Raw genomic sequence first — 22,975 nt, 5'->3', positions numbered from 1 at the left:
CGAATGACGTGTGCTTGTCACGTTGCTTTGATTCATTGATAAATAAGCGAAAATATAAGTCGAGAAAAAATCCGCCGTTTTATTAAATATTTCGAAAAAAGCCGAATAGCACTGGCAATGACGACTGCAACATTGATATGTATCTTTACCGAGTCCCTCGTCCCGTATCTCTCTGTTCTGCTATATATATATATATATATATATATATATATATATATATATATATATATATATATATATATATATATATATATATATATATATATATATATACATACATATATATAGACGGAGAAAGTAGTATAGAGGCCTGGCCGTACCTCAACGCAGCGGAATTAGTCGCCGTTGCCCCGAAAGATTCGCTGAACTCCTCGCGTTTCCTTTCTTTCCTCGATTCTGAGCCTCACTTCTGTCACTCTTTTCCTCTTGGTACTGTTTTTTTATCCACTGTCAGAGGTGTATGTAACCACGCTGAAATATACAATTCGTTCATTCTTAGGAATGGATGACCCTCGCGCAAAATGTCCAAGTCATATTTTTTAGATGCGACTGCATCTCATTCACTCGCCTTGTCCCTCCATACGGCGTTGTCCGTCCACACCCCTCCCCCTACACTATAAAAAGAAATAATAGTTAGCGGCGCCCGGTTTAGACCCCACGACCCTGTGGGCGGAACGCGAGGTACATGGTGCTCTTCCCACTGCGTTATAAAACCGGGACAGAATCAAATGCTACGAACGCGCCTTATATCCTTGACTCATTCAAACTACGTCAAGAAGCTACTGATACAACGCATGATGGGGCAATGATTAACACTTGCAATAAAAGAAAAGAAGCTCCCACTTACAGCAACAGTGATGGAGTAAAGGTTGTTGCGACAGCGAAGCCCCAAGCATACCACTTAGAGAGATTGACCAAGATTGGCAAATAAAACATAATAATAATCATAAAACATAATAATCATACGCGTTCCCGACACGTTTCACGCGATTTCAGAATCAATCCAACGGAAACACCAAGTGAACCCCACGATGCGTCGCATCTACACAGGGTTCCCCTCGCGGGGAGGTGGGCGCATTTTTTTTATTTCCCTCCATTATGTGAATATATACCGCAATACCTCATTAGTTCCAAGTCGTAAGATCGGCTAAAAATTTCGAGACAATCAGAGTTTCGAAGTAAGCGAAATGACAAAAATTTGTGGTCAGGTCATTGAAATAAGAGCTTGTGCTGGTAAAAAAAAAGCTCCACAGCACGGGGCAACATTCGTAATAAAGACAAAATATCGTACTCGAGCTGCTCATCTCTCCCCATAAATTGTTGGTCACCACCGCTACATTTTACCTTGTTGTGGAGCAAGCACCGAATGTTTCTGGTTTGCGCAGTTGTAGGCACTTCTTGAGACACCTCGTCATCCACATGATAAGCTGCGTCATCTACAGTCATATGGCTAGGAACTCCTACAGTTGGATAGGAAACCGCCACGCCCGCGGGAATTTCAAATTTGCCTTTCACGACCGCGTTCAACGTGGGAGCGAAGCTGTCGCACGGAGACCTTTCAGCTAGCTGTAGCGGAATTTGCCTTGCGACCTCTCTTTCGGTATTTCGGGATATCCGTGGTCCCCCGAATTAACGTTTCCAGATAAATGTGGCAAATACGTAGCACCTATGGGAGAAAACAAATGGATAGAACAAATTTTCGACGTAACCGATATTTCGAGATGTGCGAGTTGGAGTCACCGAGAGTTTCCCGTATGTGTATATATATATATATATATATATATATATACAGAAAGAAATGCCGGCAGTCTACAACGCCAAAGAAGGCATAGGGGCATGGTTAGACTATTTTTTTACCGTTAGTGACGTTACATTATTTTTTTTAATTATTACGTCAGAAAGAAAGAAAGAAAAACACACGCCGAGAGTGGTGGGGACCGCGAACCCACGCGTGTTTTTCTTTCTTTCTTTCTCACGTAATAATTAAAAAAATAATGTAACGTCACTAACGGTAAAAAATAGTCTAACCATTCCCTTATGCCTTCTTTGGCGTTGTAGACTGCCGGCATTTCTTTCTGTATTTTCTGACGAGCCCCTCTTTTTCAAACCCTATTATCGTGCGAAAGCTTAGCGAGGGCCTCGGTTCTGGCAGCCTTGATGCCAAGGTAGTATAAGAGGGTTCCCCGCCAGTTACCCGCTTATGACAGGCTGTAGACGTTCGCGTCACGCCACGGGGGTTGAAAAGAAGGTCCCCTTCTCCCCGTGTAGTCTAAGTGGCGCTGTCTACTACCCTCAAGCGTCACATACAGTTGTAGTAAATATAAATACCCCAGAAAATGAAGGAGAGCACAGTCGCCGAGATAGCCGAATTAGTAAGGCATTCGAGATCTAATCGAAAGGCGTGGGTTCGGTCCCCACTCTCGGCGCGTGTTTTTCTTTCTTTCTTTCTCACGTAATAATTAAAAAAATAATGTAACGTCACTAACGGTAAAAAATAGTCTAACCATTCCCCTATGCCTTCTTTGGCGTTGTAGACTGCCGGCATTTCTTTCTGTATTTCCTAACGATCCCCTCATTTCCCAACCGTATATATATATATATATATATATATATATATATATATATATATATATATATATATATATATATATATATATATATATATATATATATATATATATATATATATATATATATATATATATATACGGACAGGCGCTAGCAGTCAAATATGCCAAGGAACGCAAAGGGCAAGGAATTCTTCGGTTTTTCGTTGTCAAGTACATTTTTTAAAGCGAAGCCTTAGTGTTCTAACTGATGGCGTCTGTAAGGCGAAAACGCCCGGCAGGAAAGCCAGCTTTCTCTGACGATGATGAAGAATGATCGTGGATGAAGTGAAAGAAAAAAATGCTTCAGCGGCCGGAATCGAACGTGGGTCCCCTGGCGTTATGAAGCCAGTCTCTATTCGATTGCTCAATTTCGATGTGGTCGAAAGTTAGTCCAAACTCAGGCTGCAACCAAAGAATCCACCACGAAAGCTTCGCGCTCAACAATCGTTGTCTTTTAAGAAAGAAAGTGGAGAAAAATATGTTTCTAGGCTGGGACCCGAACCCACAACCTCCGGAATACCGGTCCGATGCCATACCAACTAGGCTAGGGGGGAGGCTGTTAAGCGTAGCGGACATACGCATGTCCCAACTGCTTCTCCCCGTTCCTATCTTCTGTAGAGCCGATGCGAGATTTCTCCCAAATTTCTCCTGTCGTATCCGCGTTTACTGCCCCTTTTCGTGTCTCCTGGAAGCCTCACTTGTATCGCTCATCTGTCAGTCCTCCGTACCCCACTTCATGCCCAACTTGACAACTATTCCTGATTTGAACTGCGTTTAATCCTGTCTGTTTCTCTCAACCGACCACTTTTTGGAATCTCTCCTTTGAAAAACCTACACAAGGAAGCAAGTTTGCGCCACACGGGTGACTACTGGAAGTGTGCGGTGATTGTGGTGACCTATGTTTCGTCATCATACCAAAGGGCCGGGATATACATTCCCCTCGTAAGGAATAGGGGGCTACCGGAACGCGCAGGGTTCCGATGACGCATAGCTTTAGACCACCCCTACCTTCCAAACTTCAAGCCTACGAGGTTTGACGCTGCTCTCAACCCGACCTTGGTCAGGTGTTGATTGACCAGATTTAGGGGAAATCCCCAAGGTGGAGTAAGTTTCAGCAAAGGAAAGCTTGACATCCACCTAAATGCAGCCGTACGGCTACAAAGGAAAGCTATACAGCTTCCTCAGAAACTTCGCAGCTGAAGAAAAATTCGTCCTGGTCCAGGATTCGAGCCCGGGACCACCGCTTAACCGGAGCAGTCGCTCTACCAACAGAGCTAACCAGGAGGCTAGTCGTTTGTAGCGCAAGAGCGAATTTATCAACAACTCGAAGTGAAGGACAGGTGTTAAGGACAGGTTGTAGCCGTACGGCTGCATTCAGGTGGATGCCAAACGTTCCTTTGCTTGGTCAAGTATTTCCAATGAGAGTGTCAAAATGCTGCCGCCCAAATTCAATGTTACGCTCGCCTAGCAATTTATTTTGCGTTGATGCTCCCGTATTTCTGACGAGCCCGGGCAGATGCGGTGTGTGCCAGGATTCGGTGTACGCGGGGACGGAAAGGGCGACACGGTTCAGGTGCCTTTCAGTTTGCGATAAGCGATGACAGCGCGCAGTCCTTCCGCTGTGCAACCGAGAGCAGTATACTGCGCCCAGGCAAGGGCCGTTTGGTATGCTTTCAGCGTCAGCACTACGAATGCCCGAGACGTTGACATTTTTAGCTGGCGGTGGAGGATCGCGTCAACACTGACGGGACAGCAGCACCAAGCGAGTTTGGTGCACGGAACTGGCGTCCTGCGGCGAGACGCCGCGACAGCGGGCACAAGACGGCGCTGATTAATGGAGGCGAGACGCTGCAACCCTGCGGGATTCGAGGGATCCTCCGAGAACGGTGAGCTCTTTTCTTTCGCCGTATTATTCAAGTTCCAATTAAAGTTTTCACGGAGCCTTTCTTAATTCCCGACTCCTGCGGCCTCGGCTGGGCTCGGCTTAGGACTCCCTCGCTGATAAACAAACGCCAGTTCTCCGGCCGGGAGGAGCGCGCGGTCGGCGCCCAATTAGCGGCCGGGGCTCAGCGATGTTTTTGGCTGCTGGCCATTTTTTCGCCTTCTTCTCTCCGGGGGCCCCCAGGGGAGCTGCGGCGCGGGCCAGAATTACCATCCATTAGCGCGATGACAGCGAATTATCCGGGGCCGATCCGCTGCGGACGACCGCGGCTGCGCGCGTGCGGCGCCCCGATAAGACGCCGGCTCCCGGGGGCCCCATTGGCGCGCCGGCGCAATAAGCGTTGCCAAATGACACGGACCGCCCTGGCGAAACCAGGTTGCAGGACCGTTAACGCATCTTTAACGACCGCTGGCCCGCGCAGCTGCTTGTCCGGCCGCGGCGGCCGCTTCGCGGAGCTGAGTCAGCGAGCCTTCACGCGGCTCCTCCAAGGAGCGGCCTTTTGCATAACAGGATCAAAGGAGCGAAACACTTTCCACTTCGTTAGGCTGCGCGTCAAAGGCCGCGATCCGAGCCCCGGCCTGCATTTGCATGCGCATATTTATCGCGCGACGTCGCCCTGTGTCGCGCGAGAAACTTGGTCGAACCAGACGCGGCGCCACGGCGTGCATATTTTATTTGCGCAGCCAATCGAGGTACAAATTTAATCAGGCTCTTTTTACTATTTGTTGTCATCGCCCGTGTAGCGGGCGACGCCAGCTCTTTCGCAGCGCGCACCGAGCGCGCGGGGAGACCAATTTCCGGCGCGTTGACTGCGGGCCAGGCCCCCAGGGGGCGCAGCGCGCCTGGCGCTGCAGGCAGCTCCAGGCGCAGGCGCTGGTCGCTTCGAAGCCAGATCCTGTGCGCGGGGCTGAAGCCGCATCCAGGTGCATAAGAAGGAAGCGCGTCGCTACTTTCTCAGTCGATAGCGCAACCGGGAACTCAATGGGAAAAGCTGCGCAAGGAGCGACTTCCCTGGCGATGGAAGCAAGGTGCCGCAGTGAAACGTGCACTCTGGGTTAGCCTAGCGGCGACTGTCTCACGGCCACTAACCATCTCAGCCCCCCCCCGGAGGGACACGTAGATTCTGAGCTTTGTTCCGACACATGATCTGTCCACAAACCGCGGTGAAAAATAAAAAATATAGTGCCCTTCCACTCTGTGAAGAAGGATGACCTGCAAAGCAGTAGGCCCTCCACGGAGTGCACGAAACAAACCACGTATGTTTGTAATTTACGACTGAGCACGTTTCCTAGCTAATTACCTGAACGAAATTTAGAACAGACCCGAGCTTTATCCTAGCGTACAAACGTATACCTGTCTCCCTCCCGCGCCGTAGGCGTCTTACCGTTTGGGTAACACGCCAACCCAATCCACTCTACCACAGAGACACCGGACAGGTCGCATTGGACAGTTTGAGGGCCGCGTTGAACCTCACGCCAACACAACGGACAGGTCATCAGTAAGAGCATGAAACCTATATCTGCGCGTGCCCGCCCCCACACCCTACCACCCTCCACCCCCAACCCGTGCACGCATAAACCGGCAACCGGTCATGAGCGGGTGCTTAGAAGGGAAATATACTGTTTTTTTTTAGTGCGAAAGTTTGCTCTGCAGCATAAAACGGTGTCGAAGATGTCACTCTGAGAGCCCTTTAATTAAGCTAAACGAGTGATATTGGCCCACGTCGGCGTTCCAAGCGGGCCAGTTGCTGTTCATCCGGGAGGGATTCACCGCTACTCGACCAGCTGGAATTTAAGGCGGCAACGGCGGCAGCAGCGGCTTTCCGTGGTTCTCGCTCCCAATTACGGTTCTGTTCGGGCTGACGCTTCTTATATGTTTCCGATCTTCCTCCAAGCGTGCGACATGCGTCCGTCACATAGCGAGCTAACACCTCGAGGGCTTCGACCTCTATTGGACACACACGTGGGGGCCCCTTTCGCTGCCCAGTCGTAGCCATCCCATTGTCTGTGCAGCACACCAGCCCAGACCCAAACCGCTCGATTGCGGAGGATAGCTGACTGGGTGCGTTGAGCCATCAGACTCCCGCGTTTAAATTTCCCACCACCGCAACGGGTATGTCATTGGTAGCGGCATTAAGCTCTGTGCGTGCATGCCCCCTCCCTCAACCACCAACCCGTGCACGCCTAAACCGGCTACCGGGGACGGGCGCATAATTAGGCGTGAAATACACCGGTGAAGGTACAGGAAGAAAGGCTTTATTATGCGGCCAGACTAAATTCTATTATTATTCTTCCGCCAGAAGAACTATGGCCAGCTGCAGGTCGGCGAGAGCCGCCGACGCGACAATGTTGCTTGGAATGGCTTTCAAGCTAAAGAAGAATAATGTGCTCACGCCGGCGTTGCAACGGGACAAGTTGCTTTCAACCGGCAGTGGCGCGTACCTATTGGGCGAGGTGGAATTTGAAGCGGCAACGGCCTCGGCTACATTCTGCGGTGGCGGCGCCTTTCGGGCGTCTTTCACCCAAGTGCGCTGCTGCTGATTCTACGCAATCAAGTGGTAACGGCGCTAGGGCCGCTGTCAGCAGACTTGGAAACTTGTGAAAGAGTCATCACAGGTGGCGAGGGGAATAATCGCTGTGATAACAGTTGTAAAAAAGGGGTCGGTGGTGGCGGGGAGGAGCCCCGGAGCGGCGCCGACTAAATCTGCTTCACCCGAAAAAAAACGGGGGGGGGGGGGGGGGGGTGCGATATATAATGCGTTGCAGTAAAACGTTTGGCTAATGACTCGGCCAGCGAGTCCTGTCCTCATGCTTCCAGTTTAAGTACCAATTACGCCCCTCACAACCTGGCCAAAGATCAAAGCGGAGTCCAAAAGGGGCATGCGAAGTAACTTGTGCACAGTATACACGATATGAAATTACCACAGACGTAATTTGGTTTGTGCCCCACCGCCGGCATCGCAGAATTTAAGCGTTGTGCGAATTCCGTGGCATGTTGACCATGTAGGCTAATCAACCTTCTGAAGATGGCTTTGGAACTCTTCTTGTGACATGTTCACGAGCCTAAATTATTCTGGAACACTACTGACCATGTCACTGACAAACAATGTATTTCTCAGCAGTGAACACAACAATGATACCATCATCAAAACTGTTCGCTACTACACTATGAGGCGAATGCTTCAGTTTGTGAGCAGAGAGACAAGAATCACAGCCCTGCAACCTGTAGGAGGACGCAGCAGACTCACTGCTAAGAGTGGCTATTCTTCATGAGTTGTTCAAGCCTCGTTTGTGACCCATTTGTTTTTCCTAGAAGAAAACCCATCTAATGCTCTTTTTATTACGGCAAGAATGTTCAGTAAGCAAATATTTCATCAGCAGGGAGAATTCGTTGCTGCGTTCAGCATTTTGCGTAATACAGGGTGTTACAACAATAAATGGGCATCTTTTAAATTTTTCCCTGAGCGGACCGCTCCTTCGTTCGCGCTCAAACTTCCCACGAAGGTAGCATTTTGTGTTCTATTTTGTTTACCACAAAGAACAAGCAAGGAACTTACCTGCTTCATTAGAAAACAAATAAAAAGCATTTTCACAGCCTGGGGCCATCTTGGCGATGTTGACCGCCGCTGTAGTGTGGCGCCACTTCGGGTATTGATAACAAAACACGCGGTATCAGTTTGCGGCAGGTTAGCGGGTCATCGCGTGTTTCGTTCTGGACACGCCAGGTGACGCCCCACCGGTCAAGATCGGTCAGGATCGCCAAGATGGCCCCCAGGTTTCCCATAGGCGAAAATAGTTTTTTTTTATTCCTAATAAACGGGAAAGTGCTCTTCTAGTTCTTGTGTTAAACAAAATATGCCATAAAATTCGACCTTCATGTGAAGTTTGAGCGCGAATGGAGGAGCGGTTCGCTCAAGAAACATTTTTAAAGTCGCTTACGTATCGATGTTCCATACACTCTACAGTATATTTTAATTTCAATTTCGATTCATCTTTATTTTCCAGAAAAAGATTGTCTGGATGGTCGCCAGGGCTAAAAGCTGAAAACGAACAGCTTGACTGGGCCCAGCAGACCGTTTCGAGGCCGCGGCACAACAGAAACAAAACATGATAATACACAAAGCGAGTGCTGCATCAAAAATAGCAAAATTACAAAAAAATATCTGTATAACACCATTATACAGTAATACAGAAAGCTACTTACGCACGCTTTACAATGCAACTTACAACAATTGCAGGGATAAAAACAACATATACAATGAGAGATTACCCTACAACAACTTACAACAGATCCAAAGAGTTTCATTTTTAGATTTAAACAAAGATGGCTGTGTAACAAAAGCAAACAAATACAACTGACCATAGGTATTAACACCAGTTTCCGTCATACACACCTGCAAAGGCAAATCAACAATGCTAGTGTAAAGAAATACCAGGTAACCGCACAATCAGATTCCATTTACAGCGTGCAATAAAAAACAGTGAGCATACCATAAAATACGTTGGAGTCTAGATGATGCGTTTCTTTTTCAAAAAAAAAACAACAACAACAACAACAAAGAAACAACACATTAATAAGAGAATTTCAAAGGCGAACGAGTCAGCAACACAATTTTACATTTCATTTACATAGAACTACCCGTCGCCCAAGTCGCCTGTTTTATTTATCGCGTAGCGATATCGGCAGAAACCAGACATACAAAAAGAGGTAGACTAATTTTAAAGCTGTGTGAAATACGACTCCAATTCCTTGCTTGTTTAGGCCTAAAAGCTGAGGGAATTTGTTAAGATAGTAAGGAATGTTATACGCTAGCGCTTGATATTTGTAAAACGTGCGAAACTGTGGGATGGCCCAAGTTTCATTACTTCTGGTATTGACAAGAATATTTCTATGTTGTAGTGAAGCCAAGCCCGTTATCCGGTTGATCACCAAATCAGAGGAAAAAAATAGCAGCTTCAATAGGCGATATTTATACATATTTTTAACATTAATAATGCGATATAATTGAAATAAACCTGAAGTACTGGCCTGAGGTTCCATATTTCCTATATGTCGAATAATCCTTTTTTGCAAAACTAAAAGCTTATTGAGGTTTGTCGACCAGACCAGACCAATGTCGACCAGACCAATGAACAGTAGTTTAAATGTGAGCTAAATAGGGCGTTATATATGTTAAATTTTAATTTCTGCGAAAAACAGAAACGACAGCGGGATAAAACACCCGTAATTGAGGATAGTTTCTTAGACACGTAATTTATATGAGCTTCCCAACTTAAGTGTGAGGAATATACACCAAGAATTTTAAATTCGGAAACAACCTCAACTTCGTTGGAATCTAGGCGGAGGGTTCTAGTTAACATAATATGTTTATTTCTAGCTGTAAGGATAACCGCTTTAGTTTTTGAAGGATTAATTTTAAGCCTATTCATTTTCGCCCATGTGGATAGCTTTGATAAAACGTCATTACATCTATCTATTGTATCACTAATGTCATGGCTGGAAATAAGCAGCGTGCTATCGTCAGCATAGATAATATATTTAACATCTGAATCGGTATCAACAATATCATTAATGTACGAGTTAAATAAAAGAGGCCCCAATATACTCCCTTGTGGCACACCATGTCTAATAGGCAGAAAGGCCGATTTAAAGTTATGGATGTGAACATATTGCGTCCTGTCTTTTAAATACGACCTAATGAGGTCTAAACCTTTTCCGCGAATCCCGTAGCAGTTTAGCTTATCAATTAAAATACTAGTGTGATTAATGGAGTCGAAAGCTTTGCTAAGAACGGCAAAAATCGCAACAGAGAAAATATTTTTTTCAATGTTTTGTAATAGATACTGTAACAGATAGTAATAGATAGATTGTAATAGAGATTGTAATAGAGATTGTAATAGAGATTGTAATAGATAGATGTAATAGAGATTCACACGGCGAGCCAACCGACCTATCAGATGGCTGCAGAGAGTGCAGGAAATATAATAATCTGTAAAAGTCAAACACAGTGCTTTCAGCAACCAGAACCTGGCCAGCCAGGACATAAAACTCCTAGTCGAAAAACACAACAAAAATTTCTGTTGTACAACAGGAATATCTGTCGTAAAACGGGAATCTCTGTTGTGACTACCGGATGGTCTGTTGTGCGACAGGAATCACTGTTGCAGAACTGCAGAACTGTACAACAGAGATTTCTGTTGTACGAGCTTCAGAATGTCCCATTCCCTTACAGGACAGTCCTGTCATATATTCTGTTGTGTTTTTTGACTGGGTTAAGCTTGCGTCACTAGATTGTTTTTATTATATTATGCCAGGGAAAATAAATGTCAACTCAATCTGCCGAACTCACGGAGAAACGTACTATCAGTTACAAAACTGCGAAATTAAATTTCTTCACTGTCTGGCGTAATAGCTGGCTTTGTCAAAGTACGAATTCGGGCTGGCTGGTACATTAAAAAAAACGGCGGAAACGATGCAATGAATGGGACAAGGATGGACACGGAAGGACAACGGGTTGCAGCGTCCTTCCTTGTCCCGGCTAGAGCCACTACTAGTTAGTAGCTCTAATCCCGACTATTGCGCTGTTTCTACCGTTTTTATTATTATTATTTTTTTGGAAAGCTGCTTTTGTGCTTGCAAGTCCCGCATCACAACTCAAATCATCACCTTCAAACGCGTAGTAAACGCTCGTTCTTGAGGTGATGAGGTATGTATTTTTATAGCTAAAACCGCGTCCCAAAGATTTTGAAGATGACTGTACTCACCGTATTTGACCTATGCAGTTCCGCACTCCTAGAAGTAGTTCCTTGTGCCAGTTTTTCCGTACTCAGCCGGCCAGACCCCTTCCACAAACTGTCGCTCGAGCATAAAAAGGCAGACGATTTTGCTGCGCCAACCATGGAATATCGTGCCATAGCACATTTTAATGCACCATTTTTAATGCGATGACATTATTAAGCTCATTTTTCGATTTCCCCGTGGCTGCTAGCCGTCCGCTATAAGCCATGCCCATCAAGCGTACGCGGAAAGGCTTCATCGCTGCCACCCGGAAGCTACGACAGATATTGCCACGTGTGTACACTTATTATGGTAAAAGAACCCGTGCCTTTTGTGTCCCACATTTATTTAACGGAATTAAAACCAAGCCAGTGGTTAATAATATGAAGCAGGTAAAAACATTTTTGATGTCATTTATGGCAGACAATGAATGAATGCATTACGCTGTTTTGGATGTACCTAAAAAACCATTGTAACAATTTGAAGTGCGACTGACTGTTAAATGCCTTTCATATGTATGTAAGTAAAAAGTACCTTGACGTTTTTTTTCCTTGGCATGGCAGTTACTTCAAAATATTTTCCTTGTGATTGTTGGGCTCCTTGAGCTTTCTATTCTTGCTGTGTCCCAATTCGCGCCCTCCTGTGACTGCCCAGCGGCGCACACAAGCCATGCGGCTTATGCGGGCTGGATAATGTTCTGTATTTTGAAATGTGAATAAGCATTATTATTATTATACAGCTGGGAGATGAGGGCTCGACCCTCGTGCATCGCCAGAATCGGATGGAATGCAGAACAGCGGTAACTGAAATATGGAAAGGAAGAAAACGACAGTCCGGTGATTACGAAAAAAACGACACGCATTTCCAGCTGGTGCCATGTCTGCGCAGTGAAGTTCGTTCTACGCCCTCTCTGTGGTAGCATGCTCGTCACACACGGTCGCCAGCCTTGCCCGCAACCGGCACCATCACACCGAAGTGCCGCTCCACCGGAAGATACCAAAGAATTAAATTTTCGGTAATTCACGTACCGAAGCCACACCTGCGCTATGGGGCGCGTAGTAGTGCGGGGATCCGGGTAAATTTCAACAATACGGGGATCTTTAACGTGCGCCGGAATCTCGACACATGGGAGTTTGTTTTCTGCTTCCAGCAGATAAACGACCGCCGCGTCGGGGAATTGAACCCGCGTCCTTGGGCTCAACAGCGCAACGCTTTACCCGCTGAGCCACCGCGGCGTGCTTCCCACCGGAACTGATGCCGGCACCAACATTGCGTCACCGAACTAAAACAGAAGGCAAAAGATTAATGCAAGCCTCTCAAAAATCAAGGAATGCATATATTATGGACAGAAACAAAATCAAATAAAATGTTGTATATAGCGTCTGTTTACGTAAATTTTCGAACTACTTTTGGATATGGCCGCGGTTCTGTTTCCGTCCCAAGCTGTGTTTGAAAAACGACGAATGACGCATGCGGCCAAGTTTAAATTCACCCTCTAAACATAGGTGCAGATGTCCTCCCGGAGAACAGGTACGTAAGAACGTTTGGCGTGGCGAGTGAAGTGGCAGCGCCGATCTGGCGATCCCAAAGAAGAGAGAAAATCATTGAACAATTGCCAAAATGTTACACGCCTAGCCCAGAGAAGAGCAATAGCGAGAGAAAAGACGCTAAGACTCGTGCAGTCGCTGGTCATGAGCCGGAAAGTGTCTGAGAGCCTACCTTAATACAAGCTATGCACGCAGCGAAGAAAATCACGCGAAGGCCATCATGAGGACAGCATACCAGGACAGGACAGCAGGGCACATTTTTTACCGTGAGACGAACTGACGACTGGTGGGCCACCAGGGTAACAGAATGGACGCCCGCAGACGGGTCGAGAAGAAGGGGAAGGCCCTTAACCCCGTGGAGGGACGAAATAAATGAGGAAGTTCGGAGGCGACTCGGGAAGCGCAGCACCGGGGCGGGTGAAGCTTGTCAGCGGGATAGCCTTCGTACTGCATGCAGTGGACCTACCTTCGTTTTTGATGACCATGATGATGAACAGGTCCTCTAGTTGCGTCTTTAAAACACTTTGGAAGAAATCATCTAAACCACTCTCCGGGCACTAGCACTAAGGACTAAGGGTGTGGCTCGGACAACAAAATCGGGATGGGTCATCGTATGAAAAAGGGGAACCCCCCCCCCCCCCCAAAAAAAAAAAAAAAAAACGTATCGACTGCACGCCATCACGGGCACGTCACTGATCCAACGACTCCGCATCAAGGACAGGCGATATGGGAGGATCAACTTATCAACTTCCTTCGAGGAAGGTTCCAGTGTCATGAGAACACAGTATATACTGACTCTCGGACGTACGAAAGTTGGAGACAGCAATTGTCGCGTATGACCCCTTTGGCAATTATTGTGACTGCATGACCCTCCAACATACAGGAAAGACGAAGCACAAGTTCGAGCCATCCTGCTGGCAAACCGACTAGTGGATGTATCGAATAGAAGGGTAAACAGCATTACAGGCTCTCAAAAGGCATTAGACGATTAGCTGCAGGAAGAATACCTACACGCTTCCGTAAGTTACTCCGATCCGCAATGAAGAAAGTTCACGACGTCACCTGGACACTTGCAAACCACTAGGGTCTGAAAGAGGACGAGGCACCGACCAAGGGGCACGCGCCGTGCAGATTGCGTCCACGACCGCCGCTCTTCCTCCCCGAAAGACGTTAAGAACGTCTCTTCATCGTATGCCTAGGAACGCGATCTTTCCCCGTGCTAAAAGGGGGTCTAAGTGCCGAAACATTACAAACTCCGAGGCGAATGAAATAACAGAAGTATCAGCAAATAAATGGGGGCGAAGATGCTCGCCGGGAAAATCAGACATCATCATATACCCACTTTCTTCCACGCAACCGAGCCAGGTTCAAGGGTATGCTCAGGGAATAGCAATTCAAACATTACATGATACCCATCTATCGAGATATGGGAGGGGGCTTTGACCAACTCATTACTTCGAAATCAGCTGATTGGAAGGGGAAGCTGATTGGAAGCTGCTGCATCTCAGGCCGTACCACGGCCGGACTGGAGGAGCGGCGAGCGCGCAGTGCGCGCTCGCCGCTCCTCCAGTCCGGCCGTGGCCGTACATTTCAGGTTCCGCCCTTGAGTTCCTTGTCATCTGTTTACACCCTTTTCTAAACTCAATTCACTCGCTCTCTTAGGAGTAAAGCAAAAACAGTCAGTCTGTCATAGACATTTGAGAATAAACACTTTGAAACACTTAAACTGTAACATTCATGCTCTAACTGACCAACAGCCCGCATCCGCAACCTTTGACGCTCACATCTTAAGTCACAGAAACACAGAGGGCCTCTGCCTCTGCTGTGCCACGACGATTAAGCACCTTTGCTGCTAATCTTTCTTTCTTCGCTTACCTTCAGTGCTGTGAAGCATAGATTGTAAATACAGCAATTCCGTTTGACAACGCTCTCTGAGAGTCGATGCAACGCTATCGCGTCGTACATCTTAAGACCGAAACTTAGTTGTCACCTGTAACTTTTTTTTTCGTTGCGTAATTTTCTTTCTAATTTTTTTTTTCTGAGCTCAAATCTACGCGTTGGATTTTTAATAATGGTGATTGGTATGTTTTAGGTCGCTTTAAGTTTGGGGCGCAGCCAATTACCACGTTTAATTACCGTTCTCCATCGCGAGAACAGACATGTCACGTGAATGCTCTGTGCAGCGAAGCGTTTGGAAATACGCCGGGCATCATACACGGAGCAAGGGGAGGCCCTGTTGACTAGCGCAGACGTGGAGAACCAGCGGGGCCCTTTGTCCTATAGGCCGTTCGTGCTGCGGAAGGCCATGGCATCCTAGACTGCAGGGACGCGGGGGTGATCCCCGCAAGATCCCCGCACATCATCCCCCCGCTCCGCTACCCACCTGACCCACCTGGGCCAATTTAACTTTATACTTGACCAGTGTGAATGAAACAAGGTTGAAAATTTTTACTTTATATGTGAGTTCTTTTTAATTTTTCTACGCCCATTTATTTTGTTGTTTTAACTTGAATGAAACCAGCCGAGTGTATTGCGTCCATGCTTTATGCCTTTTTGTGCTGCATTACGGGGAGCCAGGCATTTCATTTTGTTTTGGCTTTACCTTTCGTTGAGAGAAAAATAAACTTCAATAATTAATCAAAAATGTTCTAATGGACGTTCACGAATAAAGTGGCTTCTAATTTTTCTGCGGGGCCGTTAGTTCACTGTCTGGTTGCGAACCGGTTTGTGGGAGCACGGAAAAAAGTACAAGGAAGCAACCCTCGATTATAGGCTTTCTGAAAGACACCTAACGGTCTGCGATGCGAGTGCGGTTCGCCGACATACAAAAATGCTGTGCCGCTGTACGACGGAGTAAGACTGACGGACGCTTCTGCTGCTGTCGCCTCGAGGGAAGACGTGAGCTCTCTGGAGAAGCCAAGAAACGTCCGGCGCAACGTGACGACCAACAGAGGCGGGACACGCCAACGACATCTTGAAATAGACAGTGCTCCCAGCGAGGGACAGGCGCTCCCTGCCAAGTCTTGCTATGCCTCCCATCACTCTGTAATGGGTTGGGTGCACGCTGGCGCGGTGGAACACCGTCTGGCCGCGGGTCTCGTGGTGGTACAAAAATGACCGCGCTTTCGCATTCCACGTGTTCTTAATGTTGCAACGCTCAATTCCCAGCAGATGGCGGTATACCTTCAGTTGCGGCATGTTCTGAACAAGTATGAAATGAACATCGCGGCTGACCAACAAACAACAATCTTCTCGAATCTGTGTCTCACTTAGCTAGACTTAGGACCTTTCCTAAATAGCTTGGGGGTTTGTGCCAGTCATGCAGTTGGCGCTTTCGCAGCCGTTTTCTATCCTTGAAAAAAATGCATTGGCTATTCCTTTGAGCCTATGGGCACTCAGTGGGTGAAACACCCGCTGTTTGAGACTTCTGTGTGCCAAAGCGAGCTTTATTTAGGCATTTACGCGGTATTCGTGGATTTTGCTTTTCATTCCTATAGAGCTTAATACTACCCGCGACGTCATTAGTATAAATTATTTTTCATTTTTTCGCGATGATCGGGATGAAACATATCTCGCACACTGTCATGACGTCGCCAGGGTCGATCAAATGTACGAAAACTCTCCTGCCCTATTCTGGCGTACGCTCTGTATTCTCGGAGCGCGTCTATGTCTCGCAGACTTTATCGGCCCAATTGAGGATTACCGCGACAGGACATTTACAGCAAAGCTGTATACCTCTACCCCCGACGGTTTCATCGTCGAGGGCAAAAGTGCTCTCCGTGGGCAAACGCGCCAAGGCCCAAGACGCCGAGTGCACGTGTCAGACTAATCAGGCACACAGCATAGATCTCAGAAGTAGTTTAAGGAAACCACAAAGCAAGCATCGAAACCGCCTTATAGATTATATGACGTCTGTGAACAATGGGACCCCCTCCCCACCTCCCACCACCATGTTTTCCTGGTAAAGATTATGTTTGCCGATTATCTTTGAAGTCTAGGCCGGACTATAGTGTCACTAAATGGAGCAGTTCTTGCCCAAGACGCCGAGCGCATGCATCAGGCTAGGCAAGACCCAGCGTTTGCCGCCAGAGAAGCCGAGCGTAGTGTCAGTAGATAAGGTATCAGAGTACTGCCGCTGAGCCACGCAAATCACCAATGGCCGGCGGCCATTTTGCCCTTCATGAGTGTCGAGAGATTGCCGCATCTACGGCCTCACCGTTAACTTCGACCGGGTCGTTTGTTAACAACACTACCGAAGACGCAGCAAAACGGCATCTTTGGACACACTGCTGCTGCTGCTGAAATGCTGTTACACGTGTTATTTTGGATTCGAATTCGGAACGACGTCAGTCGCGTGCAGCCTCAGTGCAGGGAGGACAAGCTAAGCCTACCACAGCTGACCAACTAAAACGCATAAACAACAAAATAACGGTGCCCATAAACCGTCGCACTGTAAGCAAATGTCATGAGATGCGAACTGACTAATGATCATGGCAGCGTCACGGAAGAATGGGAGAAAAGAGTACCAATTCTCTGTACCCTTGTAGTGACACCAGCCGAGCGTAAGCGACAAGCCCTTGGAGACCACGAGAAACATTTCATACCGGTCCTCCGTCACCAGTTAGTGGTTTACAACAGCTTTGCTGGGCATTCACTTTCGCAGGGCGGGATGGTGCCCCCCCCCCCCTTTTTTTTTTGTCTTGTGATCCGCGGTTTGAGATTTTTAACTCGCAAGCAAACATGATTGGGAGCTTTGGAACTTTGATACTACGTGGCTGCGTGAGGACATTTTCGCTGATCGGGTAGCAATTTCTTTTTTCCTAGCACAGTTGCAAATCTTGACCTGTTTCTTTTTTGGGCTCTGATAGAAATGTCCGCATTCAAGACGTCCCAGCAGGCCACAAACACGTATACCTTCTACTGCCACTACCCTCACTTGACATATAGTCCCCTTACCTAAATAAAAGTTTTCTCTCTCTCTCTTCTTGGCAAATAGTCTAAGAAATCGGTAGGAAGGAGGGCCATTCCCTTCTCAACATACCTTTCATAATCACAACCGTGAGGTATTATTACTTCAACGAAAAGGTAAAAATAATTCCTCTAAAATGTGCTTTCATTGGAATAATAAGTAATATAATCAAGATATCGGGGTAACGTCGCCAAAATTTTACCGTGGGGTACGTGTGCATTCACAATGGCGCCGCATCATCCTGCACTTGAGTTGAAATTTTGCTTTATTACATCGAATAATCACCTGCCGATTGTTTGCATAGAAACAAAAGACCAAAACGTCCAGTCTGTGTAGAGCTTTCAGTGCACATTAAAGATACGCAGGGGGCCTAAAAATATGAGGCTCTTTACTACTATATCGCGCGTCATATACACGTGTAATTTTCAACCTTAAAGCTTCGATGCAGATATTTTTAAAATTAATTTCCGGTTTAGTTCTTTATCTGCGACGTGGGCCGTCGTACGTTGCCAACATCTATCAAGTATGCAATCCACAAGGTTGCCAAACGCAAGGCACAGGCTGCAGCTGAGCCTCTGCCGTACGTGCGCTGCAGAAGGCACTATGGGGAACCAAAGGCAGGCTAGATGCGTATACAACGAGAGAGCATGTGTACTTGTATTACACTGTTCTGGCCTACGACAGGCCTTTGAAGAGCAATGAAATGACGAGAAGGTAAGCCCAGGGGACGCCAGCAAAGTGAATTTGCCAATTTGTCAAGTCACAGTATACTGGAGAGAGATTAGGAGAGCTTGTTAAGGCGGATCGGAACTGCTGGGTAGGGAACGAGAGGGAAATTCAGATCTTGACAGGCTGCTTTCATGCTTTCAGCTTAGGCCGTAGTCAGGATTTGGGACGCCATGTATCTTTGCGCCCAGAGAAAAAAAAGTGTCAGCAAAACTAAAGTTGCATGCGGTTTACCAGCGCAGCTATTATCACTAGTCACCGAACAAGAGCTTTTCTGATGAAGGCGAAAAGCAAAAGCGCCAGTGTGTGCGAGATTTCGGCGCCCTTTAAAGATCCCCGGGTGGACAAAATAAATCCGGAGCCCTGCACGACGGCGCTCCTCAACGTCTGCGTTGCGCCGGCGCGTTAAACCCTACCGTCAAATCAAGCGCTCTGCAGAAGCTCTCGTATGGGCTTAGCCGTAGATTTCCGCTAGTGCTCCCTTAATTTGCACCGAGTAGACTTGGTAACTGGCGCCTCCTAACTGGGCACATTTGCCCTTTATGGCTGCTGACCGTTTTGCGCTCCAACATGGGCATCGAATGCAGCTGGTGGCACGTGTGGGGCTTGCAGCGTCCATGGGCGAGGCGAGTGAAAAATTCACTGCGCAGCCAACAAGTGCTCACGCCGTTCTCGAATCGCCAACGGGTGCTGATTTATGGGGCCATTCCAGGGCGCTCGTTGACGCATGCCGAGTCAAACTACCACGGCGTGTCTTCATTACGAGCGGCACAGTATGCCCGGCGTGCCTTATGTGTATTTATCGCGACGCCCGTTGACTCTTCTCTTCCTGGGCCTTTGTTGAGCCTGTGTCGAAGGGCCCCCTTTTTAAGTAAGTGCGAGAACCTCTATATGCGGGGCCAAGCGGCCGCCTGCCCGAGCGGGGGAGGGCCATGAAAAATGCATCTAGAATTGAGCCGCGCGGTCCGTCGCGGCGCTGATGGAGAGTTATGGGCCGTTTGGAGCGCATCCCTGGCTCGCGCCCAGGTGCCGCTTCAAACCGGCACAAGTGGCAGTCAGAGCTCGGCCGCCCGCTCGAGATTCATTTTTAATCGATCCCGCCGAGGGCAATCCGCGATCTTGGCGGCCGCGCGTTTCCGCCTCTCCTGATTTATGACGCCGCCGATGAGGAGCTTGATTTCCTGGGCGCTGCTCGAGCCGATGAAGAAAGATGTGCAGCCGATCGGCGCCTGCGGTTCGTCGTTACGGCTCCCGTTGTCCGACGTGGAAACAAGGAGAGGTTCTCCCTACAGTGGCGTATGCGTGCACGATACACGGCGCCTGCAGCCGACGCCATACACACGTCACAGGGCATACGGTCTATGAGCCGGCTGAGAAACGCAATGACGCCGGTGGACTGAGGAATGTACGTACGCGCATAGGCTTGCCAAGTGCTGTCGATGGTAGAGTCCGCCAACAGTTGGACTATGTTGTACAAAAATTAGTGCCCTTCCATTATGTGAAGACGGATGACCTAAAAAGAAGCTAAAGGCACGCATATGGGTGCTGATAACAAGAGCTTAAGATAGCCGCGGAAATGGTTATAGCTAATTAGGCCAAACTGCTAAAGTCCATAGAAAAAACAGTTTTCTGTTTTCTATGGACGACCATGCGATATTTTTGAATGGGTACTTCTCAAATATCCAGAAAAGTTGGGTATTCTTTGTGCACGCAGGGATGATTGCGCGATTGATAACGAACACCGGGCAAGCGTTTCATGAGGAAGCACCAGAAAATATTACTTCACAGCATGAGTCTATTGCTGAACGTCCACAAAAGCGCCTCCAGAGAATCGATTGATTGATGTGGATTGATGTAAGGTTTAACGCGCCCACACAACGCAGGCGATGAGGCTCGCCATAGTAGAGGGCTCCAGGTTAATTTTGACCACCTGGGGGTCTTTAATGGGCGCCGAAATCTCGTACACGGCTCCAGAGAATCGGAGCCGCCAGACGACCGACGGAATCCTTTTAATGGCGATGCATGAAGATGGCCTCCTCTCCCCCTCACATCCCCCCGCCTACCCTCCCCAACCTGGACGCCCGTATTTGACACTCAACTACACTCCCTCTGCCAGTTCCCGCACTCCCCCTTCCCCCCTTCTTCACACCTACCCGCTGGGAACAAGCCCTGCGGAGCTCGACCATGGAGACCTACACCACCGTCGTCTCCAGGGCCCAACAGGTCGCGGAGGCCCCTGGGCCCGCCAACCGGGCTCCCCCTGACCCAGCCGTGGATAAAGTCTCTCTCTCTCTCGCTCGCTCGCTCTCGCTCGCTTTCGACAAACGCTGAGAACCTTCAAAAGCCCAGTTTGCCTGCTTGGCCACAACACATTTCGATATCCAATCACTGCGGCCAGCTGTGCGAGTAGGACGGATCACGATGCTCACCGTACAATTGCAATGAGGTAACATGGGCGCTAAGAGACATGGAAAAAGAGGTGATAGCATGGGTTAAGGAGCAAACGCGTGTAGAAGACATCCTACGGATGCAATAACGAGGAAGTAGTGGAGTTGGCCGGGCGACGCGCATGACCAACAAAAGTTGGGCAACATAACCAACAGAACAGAAAAGAAACAATTGCGAAGGGCGGAAGAATGAGGCAAGAAAACGCAATCGAAGTACGCACAATGGCAGCGTATGAAAGCGGCCTCCATCCTGCTGCGGGTGATGGCGATCACGATCTTTGGTCACGGCCGACTCAGGGGGGAAGGCTCCCGCCTATTTTAAGCAGTTAATGCATGAACATATGGCTGGTCTTTATTTAATGCTTTCAACCCTTTTGGAAAATGACTTGTGGCGCACAATGCCATGAAGCGTCACAAGCACAAATAGACTAAACATGGTTGCCTGCTCTTACGCTCGCCAAGAAAATGATAGTAGGCATATAGAAGTTAAAATATACATCAACGAGAAAAAAGCTACCGCCGTTAAATTCGGTCATTCAAGTTTTAGACGATAATAAAAACCTATAACATTTACAAACACTCCTGCGTGCTCACACGCGTTGCCGGTATGTTATCAAGGGTCGCCTGACCCCATTTCTCTTAAAAGTGGCGCAAACTCGCAAAGAGCTAAAATGACAGGCCTTTCCAATTTCTTCGATGCAGAGAGACGAGCCTGGTCCAGTAGGCTGTCCCAAACAGCATGTAAAAGCCGGTCGACGTTGGAGACAGCGACCGGTTCTGTTCTTCCAGCCGCCCGCCGGCAGTCAGAGACGGCTTCCTGCTCCCAGGCAAAATGGCTACGTTGATTGGCCGCCGGCCGCGAGGGACTGGGACTTCGTTAAGGCTGTGGCCAGCGCTGATCACTCCTGCTGTTTGCCAGGGGCGCCAAAGGATGCGAGGCGCACCGTGTCTAGGGGAGGACTTTGGCGTGTCTTCAGGTGCTGTTCTTCTCCCCTTCCACTTCCTCGGCCGTCGTTAGGGGGCCTCGGGAGTATTTTCCTGCTCCGGCTTTTCTCTTTAATCTTCTTTCGTTGGTACGAGCGCTGTGGCCGCCCGTGCGAGGATAGGCTGCGGAGTAGGCAAGAGTGGAATCGATTCTACCCCATTTCCACCAGGACCTCGCTTATGTGTGTACACCAAAGGCGTTCTAAATTTTCCACCCCAATGAAACGCGAACAAGCCAGCACTATATGCACAGGTGTTATAAATTTTGCACCCCAATAAAACGCGAACAAGCCAGCATTCTATGCGCTCGTTTTCTGTGCTTGCTTTTTCGGAGCACTAGTAAGCTTTCTCCATGCTATGAAGAGTGGTCTTGGGTTCATCGACGCAACAAAAGTAGTGAAATAGTTTGGGCCATAAAGTTTGGCTGAGTGCGCTGGTCGCAATTAGGAGAGCTATATGATAAATATTCGACTATGTTTCAAGTTTGCTGTTACGGAAAACACGAATTAAGATGTGTACGTATAGCGTTCGCCTTCTGCGAAAAAAGCAAGGCAAGCGAGGCATTTCGTTCGAAATGCCATTTTATGAACCTTTAAGGAGCTACGAGAGGATTGCGTGAGGGAGTACTCCCTACTCAGCAGCCCTCTGAAGAGGTGGCCGATCCAATTGTCGCCCGATCTCAGATGCAGGAGCTGTTTACAGAAATCTCCACGTCCCCATAACGAAGCACCCGCGGCATATTTAGCTACGGCGCCGACAAGGCGATGTCAAGAAAAGGCGTTAAACACTTTCCCTTCACAAGGCTGCGAAAGAACATTCGCTTTACTGCAGCCCCACGTACTGCGCTGTTTGCCGCGATAGTGCAGAGGAGGAGCTTCAATTTTCAAATTCCGGGAATTACTCGGCTCAATCTGCGAACACCCGCCGTCATCACAAAGTAGTGGCAGAAAAACAGCGCACAATTTCGCCGCGAG

General features: G+C 48.1%; 1 protein-coding gene across 1 annotated transcript in view; it reads left to right on the top strand.

The window, feature by feature from the left end:
- Positions 1–4,236: 4,236 nt before the first annotated feature.
- Kn (EBF transcription factor knot) overlaps positions 4,237–22,975 on the top strand; it is a 321,220-nt gene continuing 302,481 nt past the window's right edge. The window contains exon 1 of the mRNA XM_077688236.1: positions 4,237–4,495. The gene's annotated coding sequence lies outside the window, so the exon portion shown is untranslated. The remainder of the gene's footprint in view (positions 4,496–22,975) is intronic.

This window comes from Haemaphysalis longicornis, unplaced genomic scaffold, assembly GCF_048455015.1.
Source record: "Haemaphysalis longicornis isolate Haplotype H1 unplaced genomic scaffold, Haemaphysalis longicornis Haplotype H1 scaffold_1, whole genome shotgun sequence".
In the NCBI taxonomy this organism is placed as follows: domain Eukaryota; kingdom Metazoa; phylum Arthropoda; class Arachnida; order Ixodida; family Ixodidae; genus Haemaphysalis; species Haemaphysalis longicornis.
The sequence above is the reverse complement of the archived record's forward strand: the minus strand, read 5'-3'. Positions and strand labels throughout refer to the sequence as shown.